Raw genomic sequence first — 16,132 nt, 5'->3', positions numbered from 1 at the left:
AAGTATATCGGTGTTCCAAAAAAAGCAGTTTGTTGTATAACATTGTCAACCCTAGCCCCACTAAGGCTGAACTGGCCCAAGGAAAACGAATGCCTATGAGTGAAAAGGATACATTCTCGGCTGGAGTGCAGACATGGACACAAAAATGTCAACTTAGCATTTAAAGAAATCCAAGCCATTCTTACGACCCTGTTGGTCGTGGTAAAATGTACCCAAAAGCTATCAAACTGACAAAGCCTGACGGAGCCACAGTACATCAACCTCTTTACTACTCTGTAAAATTTGATACATTTGTCTATGTGCATTTTACAGAATGAAGAAAAGTTTTTTTGCAACAGTATTGGTTGCCTTCCTTTGTTCTGAGTGTTTTTTTTTCCTCGTGAACTTTGGACCAGTGAAGAGGATTCTAACAAAGATGCAATGCTTCTCTGAGACTGAAGCTCTAAAAGAAGTTAATTTATGGCCTGTTTGGGAGGCAGGTTTGGGCTTGAATACATAATAAGGTAGTGCACCTGCAGCCGCATACAAATGAATGGAAATGACGGTTAGTATTTACACCTCCCTAAACCATTGGGACCTCCTGATCTGACCACTAATTGGCCAGCCAAGAGAAATGAAGCTTCCTTGTTCTCAGGATGCTGTTTCTGCAAAAATCAGGTGCAGATAGCAGCTTTGCACCCACAATCTTACACCAGTTATCAAAAAGTGCACCTTCAACTCATAATAAAGCAGTACAAAATAGAAATATGGCAAAGGGGTAATGCACAATGATCACTTAAATTCATATTTGAGCTGTTTCAAATTAAGTAGATTAGACCAATTCTTTTGATATAGAATATATCTTTCAGGATCCCTTTAAAACAGTTATGTCAAAACTATTTTGAAACTGTATAAAGTACTGTAGCTCCTCAGCATGTCGGATTATAAAATAATGGGCCCCTGACTGACATATAAAAGGCACCCCCCACACCTCCCTCTTGGTATTAAGACCCCCAGACTGAAAGAGACACAAAACAACTACAGACAACAAATCGTGTAGTATCCTTGGGGTCAAATTGTCTCTTTGTAGTTGTTTTGCATCTCTTTCTTGTCATTTTGCATCACTGTATTCATTTTGTGTGTCTTTGTAATCAATTTGTGTCTCTTTGTAGTCAATTTGTGTCTATTTGTAGTCATTTTCTGTCTTTTTGTAGTCATTTTATTTCTCTTTGTTGTCATTTTGCGTCAATTTGTAGTCGTTTTGCATCTCTCTGTAGTCATTTTGCATTCCCATTTCACCCGTTCAGTAATCCAGCCATGCTCTTCAGTAGTTTTACATCTTTGAAACATGCCGGCACACTGAAGAACATCAAGTTTAATAGTGTTATTATTATGTTTCGATAAAAATTCCATTACAACATTTTTTTATTCTGCCATACTTTCAGCCTTCCACTTCAAAAGAGCTTGTAATGGAACACAAAGCATGAATGCCTTGCAGAAATGTTGATTACAATATCCTGCTGAACCTTTTGGATTAAAATACCATTTCTCCATTTATTTTATACTTGATAAAGTGTACAGAGGGTAGAATCATCTTTGCAAGTGGATAATTAAATAATTTTCATACAGGTGGGTGGCTCCACAGTAAAGGATGTTTGCTTCTATTGTGTGAGGTCATTTACTCTTTTTCTGAAGAAGGCATATTTGTCATGCACTATACCGGGGTGTATTGGTTCAGTTGATCAGTCTGATTCCACTTATGAATGTATTGCGGCATTTCAGCATCTCCCTCTCTGCTTGTGACTTAGACCAAATTGATTTTCCTAATCAATAGCCTAGGATTGGATTTAGGAGTGTGGGAGTGGGGGTTGGGATCTGGCGGGGCTGACTGCCTCAGCCAGCAGGCTCCTCAAGAGTAGTCGCTTGTTTGTTCCCTTCTTCCTGAGCTTTTGCTCACGGGAAACAGTGCATTTTAAATCTGGGCGCTTAGCTACACTTGCTATCCTGCTTCATCTCAGGTTGGTATAATGACAGCAGAAATGTGTATCCACTGGCAAATGTAAACTTCCCTGCCAACCCTTTGTCACCTCTGGAATGGAGATGACTGAATTGATGCACCGCCCCAGTGGAGCAAAACCGTTTAAATGACAACACATTTTTGTCTCACCTTGAACTTAATTGACTGCTTGAAAGCTGGCGTTTGAAAAGTGCTGACAGAATGACTTCTCTTCTCTTGTGAAACGGTAGCTATTGACGGAGCCCGTTCTGTGTTGTTTTGATACTGGCGTCACACCTGCATGCATCTGTATACCACTTTCATAAGAAGTATGGTGTCTTCATAAGGCTGTGCATTATGGATGGTTCATGTGACACGTATTACTCCTCCTAATGGGCTTACTGTCTGTATGCATTAGTATGTATCGCATTTCTGCAGGGAGGAGAAGTGCCAAATGCACTCCTTACTATTCAATGGTGAAGTAAAATACATGGATCGTTATTTAGTCACATTTCTTGCAGTTTGGCTTTGGAGATGGAAATATCTGATGTTCCCATTTCAGCCTTTTAGTTAGAAAAAGCAGTCGTTAACAAGGCACCTGATGACAAATAGCTTGATGACCCAGGTGTCCACCAGTGTCCCTGTCAGTCATGACAGCTGGAGGACTGGGTAGCAGTTACGCTGTCACCAGAAAAGACCAGCTACCCCCACTCCTCGCCATCCGCTAGTACATTGGTCTTACCTGTGATGCTGAGCCGCCACGGCACAGTGGTGGCAACTGTGGGATTTCTTAGAGGGGAGCCACAAGACTGTAATCAGTCATTATGTCAGAAGCGAGCCCCATGAGCCCCGCTCCAGCTCATTCAGCCAAATAATAAGCAGCAGATAACTGTGCTGGCGTGCAGGCAGGAACAAAGCCCCCCCCGGGCGAGGAGCTAGAAAACGGGGGGCCTTTTCCTCTCGTCTGCCTACGCATGGACGTCACCTTGGTTCAAGGGCTGGATCGAGCTTTTCATATGGCAGACTGTATATTTTGGCTGTTGTTCGGAGACATCCCTCCGGTTAATGGCAAACACACATTGAGGTTCTGAAAGGGAGTGTGTATTTTTTGTCTAATGATTGCAAGCAGAAATATACTTTAGAGCTAAAGGCTAAATGGCTGCTAGATGGTGTTCCTTAATATAATAGAGATATCTTAATGTGTATAAAATGTAATTCTTTTTTGGATGCCTATAATACTTAAACTACTTACTATATTGTTAGTTTTTTAGTTCCTATTTTCTAATGTTTCTTAATGTCAAACATTGAAAGCTTGTCTCAGTCGTAATAAAGGTTAGTGGACTACGTAATACTACTGGACTATGTAAATACCAGGGATGGATAGTTCAGGAAGTTCAGTATTTTATTGTTCCGTTTCTGCTATGTTGTATTTTTTAAATATATTGGAATGTTGTAAATACACCAACACTTTTAGTCACAGATGGATCTAAATTAACTTTTTTTTCCCAGCATTTGTCAAGATATTCTTCTTCTAGTATTTACTCATTTAAATGCCACCACAGGACTGCTGACTGTGATATTGAATAAACACCCCCTCCCCTCCAACCACCCTCCAAGTTCTGTCATTCCATAACAAGGGTCACAGTCCCCCATTGTCCCGCTATAGCATTCCTCCGCAAGGTAGTATTGACTGGTTCGGCTGGGTGAGCGGTGCCATATAACATCCATACATCATTGTAGAGACAGAATGGCAGACAGTGGGAGTTGAGATGTCAGATCATTCTATCCGGGCAACTGACAGCCACTCCCTTCCTGTTCTCCACAGTGATTCTGCATTGATAGTCCTGTGCTGCCGGAATAACTCTGCTTCCAATGTTTGCATAGGATCCTCAAGCAATTCAGAACATACGTTCAAAGAGATATGAATGTTATTTGTTCATCGACTACTACATTATAATTGGTTCACTACTGTATGCATGCAAATATTGATAGTTGATTCATCTCATCAAAATGTTAAGCTTTTATAATCTTCCCATGGACCCCTTTTACTCTCTCATACATAATAAATGTAGCTAAAAGTCAGGCTGACATAGAGCAATAGCTTAACACAGTAGCATGCTACTTCCACATGGAAAATAAGAACCTGCTGCATGCCACCAAACAGTGAGCTCACTCAGGTCAGTCTAGGTCCACCCTTTATAGAATTTGTGCCCATAATGATTAATAAGGTAGGTGTAGTTATTGCCTTAGAAGTCCTCAGTGGAATGCTGCAGTTAAGCAGTCATCTGTAATCCAGTTCCATTACACCTGCCTGCGGTTTCTCTTAATGCATCTTCTGCGTCTTTTTTTCTGTTCGTTCTGTGTGCTATACTAGCCTCGTGAGCCCGTCCTGATCTCGCGAGCTCCAGTTTTCCACTCGCGGATCAGTCTGGCATCTTGAGATAGAGAAAATTTGGAGCCGTTAGCCAAACGACCGGGCCAATCAGCGTTGGTTATGAGGCGGGTTAGGTGGTGACAGACAGATGGTTTATCCAATCAGCTAACCAGTATTTTCAGACAGCGGTCCGGGAACCTGAAAGGGTGCCTTTTATTGCTAAATTCTCGTTACACAAACGGCAAATATCCTTTACCGACATGTTGCCTGCTTGCCGAGCTAACGAGCTATGCTTTGCCTGTAGCAGCAGGGGCGGGCTTGTGGTTGTATTTTCATACGCTTCGTGGATCTGATTGGTTGATTTGGCCCGTCTATCGCCAACATAGGTGATAGACAGATGCTTCATCCAATCAGCTAACCAGTATTTTCACCCCTTTCCAAAAGTTCTCCAACGGAAAGTTCCCAGATGGATATGCCGAGCAAATGCGAAGCGATCCATCTTGCGGAGTCAGGTTAGTGCTATACAGTCTCTACTAATGAATAGCTCATTATTGATCGGCATAGACAACAAAGATTGCTTTGTTGCACTATTTCCTATGACTTCAGTCTCTCACAAAGAGGTGTCGAAAGCAGTAGAATGTCACTTCTTTTGGCGGCTCCAGACCAAAAGTCCATTTAGCAGTGTTGTCACTGGTGAAAGGTTAGGCTCCTGTAATCTTGTTTATGTTTTTGGTCAGTAGTAAGCCTCCCTCAGCCAGCTTTGTGTCAAACGCAGCTGGAGAGGCCTTTACAATTGCAGCAGAGCAGAAATAATTGGTCCAGTGGCTTGGATGCAGCCATGACACGCAGGTAATTTGCTAATTTCTGTCTCTCAGCTGGTGTTATCATTGCAGGACGCTGCGGTTTTTGGAAAGAGTGGGTAAAAACAGGGCTGCCAACTCTCACCCATTGGCCGTGAGACACACGCATTTGATTGGTTTCACACGCTCACACGCCACACCCCCAATTTCTCACGACGCAGTGTCAACCCGGTTGGTCAAATGCCTGAAAGATGAGATTATCTATAGATCTACCTGGTGAGCCACTCGTGATCAACTAGTTATGCTTTCAGAGACGGTGAGGGGGTTCAAGAGCGCCCCATGTCTATGGAATTTTCAAAATGTTCTCACATTTGCGATGCTGCTTCACAAGCCATCCCAGGTGCATTTTCCCCCGGCTTCAGGTATGTATGCTTTGAGTATTCTATCATAAATACAGACCCGTCCGTTGCTTTGTGTCCACTCTGTAAAAATAGAGGCGAGCAGCGCGGAAACTTCAGTTAATTCTACTGGACTCGCTCTGCTGTGGGCAGTGACGCATTGCATCCGTGCTCCACCTCCGATGTAGAGCAGCGTACAGCTACTTCTCTAAACTTTGTCAGAGACCAGAGACCCAAATGGGCCTCTGTGTCTATGATGAGGGAAGAGGAAATTAAGCCTACATGTGTGTTGACTCAGCAGAGATAACATTACATTAGAAAAAGTTGATCTACAAGAGAATAGTTGAAAGTAATACAGAATGCCTAATTTTCAGTTATTTCTAGCATAAATTGATGTAGAAATGGGTGCATAAAAATTCTGTGTTTAATGCTCAAAATTATGTCTCCTCACAAAATCTGGAAACAAAACCTATGTCATTGGGTTGCCAGGCCAGCTGTGACTGGTCCAGATGTTTGTGCCAGCTCACCAGGGTGAAACTTTGGGCCACTATTGTGCTTCTCTAACCTCTGTGCATCTCTAAATGTAACTGTAAATAATTCATTAAATGTTTCATAATATTAACAAATAGTCTTTAATTTCCCAAAAAATTGTAGTAAGTGTAGGGTGACCAAACGTCCTCTTTTGCCCGGACATGTCCACTTTTTACCTACTGTCCGTGGCGTCCGGGTTTTTTTTATAAATTCATTAAAATGTCCGGTTTTCACTGTTTTTCATGGGACCATTAAGCGTGTACTTAAATTGACTGGCACTTTGCTCAACACAATACTACGGTAGGCTACTTTGTTCTGCGACGCGCACATACACAGGGACCAGGGCAGACAGACAGGGACCAGGGCAGACAGACAGGGACCAGGGCAGAGAGGGACCAGGGCAGACAGACAGGGACCAGGGCAGACAGACAGGGACCAGGGCAGAGAGGGACCAGGGCAGACAGACAGGGACCAGGGCAGACAGACAGGGACCAGGGCAGACAGACAGGGACCAGGGCAGACAGGGACCAGGGCAGACAGACAGGGACCAGGGCAGACAGCGGAGCAGCATTACACACAAAATGCCGAAGCGTTTCCTGCTAAAGATTTCCCACCGTGGTCAGAAAACACAGGGGAGACACTTTGTTTCTCTCACTATGACTCTAGAGTCGGTAGGACTCGCTCGCTGTCACTCTCACTTCTCCCCCGCTCTATATCACCCACTCCACACACACACACACACACACACACACACACACACACACACACACACACACACGCCGTCTCGACGCACACACTAGCGCACAAGTATAAACATCAGTCCACTTAGAACCATAAAACAAGACTAGTGCAGCTTCACAGTTGAACTGCAAAAAAAATGTCCCACATACCGTCCCGGTCGGGACCGGACAAGTGGGAGGCGGAGTGCACCGTGTGCAAAGCTGGCACATATGTTTCAGTGTCTTTATTATTTATCTTATTACATTGAAAAGGTATTAAGAGATATTTTGTTGAAGCTGGATTTTTTAACACAGAAGAGGTCATATTTAGAACATTATTTCATATTATTTATTTAGAGAGCTATTATTTTGTTACATGTTACAGATTTTATTTTATTACAGAAGTTATTTTTGCACAATTGAGGCATAATAAAGCATGTTCATTAACCTCTGAGAATCACCACTGTCTGGATTTGTCTCAAGGCCAGGCCGAGTGTCCTCTTTTTTTGGAAATCAAAATATGGTCACCCTACGTAAGTGGGGCACAGAGGATGAAGGCCAAACATTACTGGGCCTTGGCACAAAAACAGTTTGAGAAAGGCTGCGCTATAACACATTCACAAAATGAGCCATGCTGTGTCTTTTGTCTTGCTGTTGGTATTTTTCAGTCTATTTTCTGCTGGACCTTGTGGTGGGGAAAGGCCTTGATTGAAGAATGAATTTCGCTCATTGCCTAATCTAATGAGGTTTGGTCTTTGGCCATCAGTCCCCCTGGTGTCCAAAAATGGTTATTTATATTTATTTAGTTTTGAAGGATTAGAATTTATGTAAATCAGTGGTTCTCATTCTTAAGAATTTCAGTGCTCCTAGTAGATCCCTTTGGTGGACCAATGTTAATTTAACTTTGGGACCCTGGTCCCTACACTGAGAACCATTGGGGGGTGGGTGGGTGGGTGGGTGTGTGTGTGTGTGTGTGTGTGTGTGTGTGTGTGTGTGTGTGTGTGTGTGTATATATAGATAGATAGATAGATAGATAGATAGATAGATAGATAGATATATATATAGATATAGCTTTGTACGCGACAACATTTTGTTTGGACCCACCAAATCTCACTCCAAGTTTTTTTGAAAAGTTGGCAGCCCTGGTAAAAATGATTTACACTCTTTGTGTTGCTTTGGTAGAAATGGAAATTAAAAAAATCAGTCCTGCTTACGTGATGTCATAACAGTGCCAAGAGAAATCTTTTCCCCTCAGTTTAGCCGTCATGACTTTGAGCAGGCCACCTCCAGCTGACGGGGATATTTGGATGAAAAGGTCTGTTGAAACCAGCTTTTCCGCCTTTTAATTTTTCACAGGACAGCTAGGTGAGAAAGGGGGAAGACGTGTAGGAAATTTGTCACAGGTCAGATTTGAACCCTGGACCTCTGTGTCCAGGCCTAAACCTCTCAGTATACGTGCGCCTGCTCTACCACTGAACCAACCCGGCCACAAAGCCACTTTTAATTATACTGGCAGTACAGGATGAAACTGAGCAGGAATGAAGTGCTTTCCGTGCATTGATTTTTCTCTGCATCTGTAGACGCACTGGAGAGAGGGAGAGACAATTGTAACCTCTATTGCTGCACTGCAGGCAAACAAAGCGGGGCTCCATGCATGGCCCTTTTTCTGCTTTCTTTTTAATACAATGAGAGCATGTACATCAAACCATCCTTCTCATCTAATTAGGAAATTCCATTGAATTGGAAAGGAACTCAGGCAGGTCTGGAAAGAGGCCACACAAGCACTTTACCTTGATAGAGATTTAATGGTTTCTCCGATCGGTTTTGACATCTGACAAAGTTTGGTCAACCCACCTTGGTATCGGGAGAGTGACTGTCACCTTGATTGGCCTCAGGTCCCCGCAGGATTCCTGCCCAACTCGGCTACTGCAGATGACTCTGCACTACAAAAAGATCTTACTTTGGAAAAAAGATTCCAACCTGGCTTTTGTTTGCTTGTTTTCAGATGACTCTTCCTCCTGTTTTCTTGAGAACTTCCCCTGTAACACCAGCAGATGCGACAATTCGTCATGCATAAGAAACCCCACTCCGGCAGCCATCTGTCACCTTGAGTCTGTTACCATGCACCGGCAGTTTGTTTTGATACCCATTACCCATATACAATTTTAATGGCATGCAAAATATGCTGAACCAATCTCACGACCTCCGAATCTCATTCTTAAATCTGATTCCTGACCTATACATGACCCACGTAACAGAAACCAGAAAATATGCTGACTGTCACCATATATAGTTCCTGAGACTTGTGGAAAGGTTTGCCATTTGGTGCTCCGATATACTGTTACCGCCACTGGATGGCTGAAATGAATTATTATGCCCAGTTAAAATGAAATATGACTCCCCCGACCTGATTGCTTAATGACCTAACGAAAACAACATGCCGAACCATAATAGGTAAAAAGCAACGAGGTCAGAGGGGAGCTGATACTAAATTCTGATGCCATTTTACCAAGTCAACTGAACAATTTGAAAATGAGTGCTTACTGATAAGGGCTAACTTTTTCTAAAAAATAAGTTTTAATTTTTGCTTTCTACATCTACAATATGGATAAGATTAGGGTAAGATTGTGGTTACGGCAAACAAATTGTTGGTAAGATATAGTTTGGGTTAGGCAGCTAAAACAATTTAATTGATAAAAAGTCGATTGTCAATTGCATTTCTGTGACTGATGTTGAACTCCACCTTGCTACATAAAGGGTACACTACTTCCTGTAGTTCACTGAATGTTGGCATTGGTGTTAATTGTGAGGTGCGTAATCGGCTAATATGGACATCATTCCTGGGATACTGGAATGAATTAGACATTTGTGGCGATGACTCTGCCCTTGTTGTACAAGCTGCTAGCTGCTTCAAAGATTTGGGTTTCCATTAGTATGCAGCTCCACTTTCAGTTAAGCTTTGAGCACTGGTAACCACAGCACACTGCTGCTCACCATTATGATTGTTTCTGGTTTCTTCTTCCACCCCGACCCCACCTTTTTTCCCCTGTTGCACAGAAATCCCCATGCTTCCCTTGCATAGCAGTTCCCTGTTCAGATGACTACATTTGACATTTCTGGTTGAAGTCTGATGTTGGAGGTGGGATTCGAGTTTTAGAGGGGCTATCAGAGTGAAACATAAAGGTTATCCATACCTTGTTCTTTACTGCCAGCAAATGCACATACTGAAGAACATCAGAGCTTTTTATTTCCCTCTTTCTATGCAGCCCGTTTTTGTAATTCTAAGCATAAACACCTTTTTTCCTCGCATTGTGTGGCCACACATTAGCAAGGCTAGCTACTGTTTCTCTTCCCATCCATTCAGTTCAATCACATTTGCTCATTGCAGGTGACCTGATAAGAACATGGCCCTTATCTCTCGCTGTGCCCAAGAAGATTTCAACACGTTTTCCTCAGCTCGTATTGTAACATTAAAGCTCGATGGTGTTTTAAGCCCCCAACGTCTCCTTCCAGGCAGCGCTGCGACCGTTGTCTTCAAGGCACCTAACCCTAACCCTAACCTTGACCCTAACCCTAACCATTGCCTAATCTACTTCAAGGCAGCGCTGCGACCATTTACTTCAAGGCACCTAACCTTAACCCTAACCATAACCATAACCTAATCCTAGTGCCTTTCAGGCAGCGCTGCCTGGAAGGAGACGTTGGGGGCTTAAAACCCTGATAAACAACATTAAAGCAGTCGATTGCCACATGCTATCACATCAGCCACTAGCATGGAATAATGCAGTGCAGGCTTGCTCAGTGATAGAAAGATGCCTATCATTCTTTGCTGAGCTTTTACTCTCCTCAGGGCTACGTGTTTAATATGACTCTACAAATTTGATTTAGTGGGCAGATAGCCTTGGGACTCAGAGGTCGCTGCAGCAGAGAGACCTCTGGTATGTAGTATATGGCAACAACTAATGTAGGTTAAGGTTATCTTACAGATGTTGTGGAACTGGATATAGCAGGGGGGGAATTCTTACAGAAAAGGTGTGTATGGGGTTGGGGTCAGTGAATAACCACCAAGGCTTCTTGCTTTACTATCAAGGGCAACAACACAGGCCACAAAACATTTAGAATGTTTCAGATTTTTTTCAGCGGTTTCTTTTTTCTGTGCTAATTTGTTGCTTTTTCCTTTGAGGAGACATGTCCTTCCTTACTGTATATTTCCTGAAAGCATTCTCTCACAGAGCATCAAATTCATGTGACATGTTTTCCTTCAACTCTCATCCCATCCCTTTCTATATTCATCCTCGATTCAATTACTTTTTGGTTTCAGCAGAGACTCGTTCTATCCTATATTGCTCTCCGATGCGTGTTGCTACCCATCAGATTTATGTCGGAGCTGAAGGATGGCTGTCCAATTTTCTGCATGGATAGCAGTGCCGGTGGCGTTGTGTGTATTTTAAAAGCTCTTGTCAGATGTGCATTAAGGACGTATAGACCACACAGCCATGTAATTCTTTCAGACAGTGGCCATTTCTGTCACATCCAGCCATTAGCTTGTGTATCGCAGTGATTTGCCATGTGAGTCGTTATGGTCTAGCTGAAAGTGTATGTGTATATACAGTACAGGCCAAAAGTTTGGACACACCTTCTCATTCAATGTGTTTCTTTATTTTCATGACTATTTACATTATAGATTCTCACTGAAGGCATCAAAACTATGAATGAACACATATGGAATTATGTACTTAACAAAAAAGTGTGAAATAACTGAAAACATGTCTTATATTTTAGATTCTTCAAAGTAACCACCCTTTGCTTTTTTTGATAACTCTGCAAACCCTTGGTGTTCTCTCAATGAGCTTCATGAGGTAGTCACCTGAAATGGTTTTCACTTCACAGGTGTGCCTTGTCAGGGTTAATTAGTGGAATTTTTTCCCTTATTAATAAAAAAGCAAAGGGTGGCTACTTTGAAGAATCTAAAATATAAGACATGTTTTCCGTCAGTGCTTTTCTCAGTTATTCACCTATAAAGACCTGTAGTTCCACATTAAACCCATTTTTTTTTTTTTTTAGCCTCAATAGTCAAAGTTATCTCAGCAGAATCGGTCTAGAGTAAAAAATTTGGAGACAACCTAAATCTGTCACATGCCAGTAGACAGCTACCCAGCATGGGGTCACACTGCCCATTACTGTGTCGATGCAGTTATAGTTATGTCTTTCTTTGTAGTCACAGTGAAAGGTTGATGTGCCCCCAGCTGACCGCCCCCCTCCTCACAGGGGTCCTGCGATATCTCGGTTGTCTCCTTCCAGGCCTGAATGGGCACATTGTGCTGCAGCCTGCTGCTGCTCTGCACACCACTAGGTCCTCCACACACACCTGTCAAGCCATGTCCGTGGCGCCTTGGGTGCTGAGACACTCCAGAGCCCCCCTGCTGCACACATGGTTATTGAACTCTCACACACACACACACACACACACACACACACACACACACACACACACACACACCTAAAGGCAGTCATAAATGAACAAATAAACATATGTGGTTACGCAGACCTATGTTAAGACACAGACACGTATACACAGACATACACAATTGAATTTCACATAAACACAGAGCATGGATACATGCTCTTTCACACACTTTAACACACACACACACACACACACACTCTCTCAAAGACTTGACTTTATTGGAAACACACCTCTCTCCCCTCGCCTATGCCAAGGTTATATTCAGTGTGTGCAGGTCGGCTTCAGAATTCAGAAAGGGTCAAGTTCCATATTTGTCAGGGTGGGGAGGGCAAGGCCACAGAAGGTTGGTTGGGGTGCACATGCTTGCACATGGAGACGGGATTCGGGAGAAAACTGTCTGTAACTCGATCCACTGCTTCAATCAGTTGCAGGTTTTCTGCTTTTGAGTTAAGAGTAACCGTTGTGGGACGTAGTGTCCTTTGATTCTGTATGGCAAATAAGTGGAATTTACATTAGTGCTGAAATGTTCAGCAACACATTTTTATAAACGATTAATCATTTTAGAGCTGAAACAATTAGTTAATTAATCAATTATTGGAAAATGAATGGCAACAGTTTTGATCATTTGAATAATTGTTGAAGACATTTAAAAAAAAAACATCTGGTTAGAGCTTTTTCAATGTGAATATTTGCTGGTTTTTCTATGATTGTAAAATTAATATATCTGGGTTTTTTAACCATTGGTTGGAAAACAAAAACAAAAATATTATGGGCGAAAAGAAGATTGGCACATGAAAATAATGTATTATTAATATATTAGTTGCAGCCCTAAATCATTTTTTATAACTAATCAGTCAAAGAAAAAATATTTAAAAAAGGAAATCTATGTTGCAGCTTCTCCAATGTGAGAATTGATAGCTTTCCTCTGTCTTTATCATTATAAGTTTTTAACTGTTTTTCAGCCCAAATAAGCAGATGGAAGATGACACTTTGGGGTCTGAGAACTTGCAACTGGCATTAGTTCCTATTTTTCTGACATTTTATAGAAAAAACAGCTCTATTTATCTGAAAACAGCTCCATTCATCTGAAAAAAAAAAACATTGAATATAGAAGAAGGAAAATAAATTAGTTTCAGCCCTGGTTTTAATTAAATCACTTTGGAAAAGACACTTTTTAGTGCATGACACATTGCAAAAAACTCGTGACCCATTGGTGGTAATCCTCTCTTTTGATGACTTGCAGCACTCATCTCAAGCCCATCCTCTCCATCTCTCTGAGCATGTCTCCATGGCCTTGGCCAGTAACCCGCCACAGAACAAATGTGCCTCTCTGTGTGGCGTTACCATCACAGAGAAATGCTAAATGGCTCATTGCAAATGCACACAACGTGCACCCTCGTGAAGGACCTATGGTGTCAAGTCCCACTAGTGTCACCCATACAATTTTCCCCTCTAGTGACTTTTATGTTTTTCTGCAAGGTTGGTCATCGTGGTTGGAATATGCATGTTTCCAAATAAAGACGTGATGAAGCGTGATTATCATAATGATATCGACCTGCTAGGCAAAGCGCTCCCTGGCCCCAGCACAGGGAAACGTTTCCATGGAAATGTGTTGCATGGCATTGTGACAGCTTGTTTTTGATGATGCATTTGAATGCATTTAGTATTGTGCACCGTAAACATACAGGGAAGCCTTTTAAGATTCGGCTTTGAGCTGGGATTTCCAGGTTAGATCATGTGATAACAGAAATCTCGTTTTGGCTTAAGAAGCTATCTTGGGCCTGAGGACTACAAAGAGATGATATTTACATACATATTCAAACACATTTGCTTGCATACACCAACCAATACAAATTTAAAAGGTGCTGTGTACCACTTTACCTGAAGGCATTATTCTGGAGGCTGTGTGTGTTCAGCACCTCTATTTGATGTGCGTTTCCACAGACACAAACAAATGGAAACAAACAAGAATACACATGCGTACAGTACATAGTAGCCTACATCCCTTTCCAATTAAGGCCAATTAGGGCTTGTGTATAAGGAAGTCTTCGGGGTAAGGGCCGTAAGTGTGCGGTGTTGTATGTCCCTCATCACCTCTTCTCATTGGTATGCAAACACAGAGTGTGAGAGATGAATGGGAACTAGGGGATAATGATAGAGGAGAAGCTGCTTGGAGACAACATGATAAAAAGAAGCAAGAGAGAGAATCCACAACCGGAGACAAGTGGGTACTGAGAAAATGAAAAGGCAGAGAATTAGAGTGAGACTAAAGAATGAAGAAGCAGACATGCAAGTGTACATTATCGTCCTGCAGTTGCCAGCAACCTCAGTCAATTGTTATCTGCTTCCCTGAATTTAATGTGACCCTCGGGGGTAGGGATGCTGCCCATGCATTATAAATGCTGCCCATTGACTTCGGTTGGTAAACTTTCCCTCCCTTATGAATGAGCAGGCCCACACTATGATTACTTAACTGATAATAGCTGTGCAATGTACTTTGTGTTAAACTTACGTTTAATGAACAGAGGGTTTGTTTGTATTTCACATTTTGATGCAGTGATGAATTGTTCTCCCTTACCTTTTCATAGTGGATTCTATGAAAAGGCCTTCTTAAGGCCCGGACACACCGAGCCGATAATCGGCCGTTGGACAGTCTGGCGAGGTCAGTGACTCGAGTCTGTTCGGTGTGTTCCATGCCGTTGTCCGTCCGAGGGACCGTCGGCCTTCATTTTGGCCGATTTGTAATCGGTGGGGCAGGCACTGCCGGCAGTCAGACTCAAATAACCCATCTGATTGGTAGAGTGCTAACCTGGAAACGGGGAACGGAATGAGCGTGACTAGAGTCTCTCAAAATCTGATGAAAATCTTTTAAACTGACCTTTTGTTGATCTGAAATGAAGACCGATTCAGCAACTGCACGGCCTATTTCTCGCTTAAAATGTTTTCAGAAACACGTTTAGGTGAACTATTTTAGTACAATATGAGATCGTATTCTGAACAAGCCGCCATGACAGCTTTCATGACAGTCTTTGAATTTCCGGAGAAACAAGACCCACGTGACACGTGTGTCCAATCAGCTGCCGGTTTTCATTTTTGGACGACAATACAGATTAGCGCCGCCTGCTGTTATGGAGACGTATTACGTCTCGTCGCTTTGGTGTGTTCCGAGGCACTTCTTTGACCAACTCGGGGAGACTGATCAGCCCAACTGCCTTGTCTCCTTTTCTGCCGACGTTTGGCCGTTGGCTCTGTGTGTCCGGGCCTTTACAGTGTGCGAGGTGTACTAGTTTCATTTGGTGAAAGTCATGGTTGCAGTATAGTTTACCCGAGGGTGCAAACCAAATCTTGTTATGAAGCCTGGTTATTTCTGTCTCCGAGAGCAGCTCTTTTGAAAGTCTGTATAATCTACGAAATAGCTGAAAGTAGTCGAATAAGCACTAACATTGCGTATTGCGTACTTCACTCAGGAGCATGGAGGTTACTCATGGCTGACTCTACTTGTAAAAGATGCCACTGTTTCAGTACAATTCCTGTTCATTAGCCGTATCTCCTTTGCCTTTGGCCCCAGTATTCAGAGGCTGGCTTGTCAGTTACAGTGTCACAACCACAGGGTCATTTAATTTAGAGCCTTGCTCTGCCGATTAGAGCTTTTGTTGTGAGCAGCCGTGACTACTGTAACGCGGGTGTTTGGGTCAGCGATGGGCACAATAGCTTAGTTACTCTCGCTGACTTCCTCACTATTGCCTCTCCCTCTCTTTCTCAGCACATTTTCCACTTGGCTGATAAAATAAGCCACTCTTTGATGAGCTTTCAGCAGGCCACGGTGCTGTGCCTCTGTAAATGCTTTTATAGAGACACACACCACAGG

The 16,132-nt window shown here is 42.6% G+C and overlaps 1 protein-coding gene across 9 annotated transcripts in view; it reads left to right on the top strand.

Moving 5' to 3' along the window:
- LOC114574022 (adhesion G protein-coupled receptor L3) overlaps positions 1–16,132 on the top strand; it is a 219,952-nt gene that overhangs the window by 8,771 nt on the left and 195,049 nt on the right. Inside the window, exon 1 of one of the 9 annotated variants that reach the window (XM_028606296.1) lies at positions 5,514–5,571. The exons of the other annotated variants lie outside the window; for them this stretch is intronic. The gene's annotated coding sequence lies outside the window, so the exon portion shown is untranslated. Of the gene's footprint in view, positions 1–5,513; positions 5,572–16,132 lie in introns of those variants that run through there. 9 annotated transcript variants of the gene reach the window in all.

This window comes from Perca flavescens, chromosome 19 (assembly GCF_004354835.1).
Source record: "Perca flavescens isolate YP-PL-M2 chromosome 19, PFLA_1.0, whole genome shotgun sequence".
In the NCBI taxonomy this organism is placed as follows: Eukaryota; Metazoa; Chordata; class Actinopteri; order Perciformes; family Percidae; genus Perca; species Perca flavescens.
Note: the sequence above shows the minus strand (reverse complement) of the source record. Positions and strands in the feature narration are given on the sequence as shown.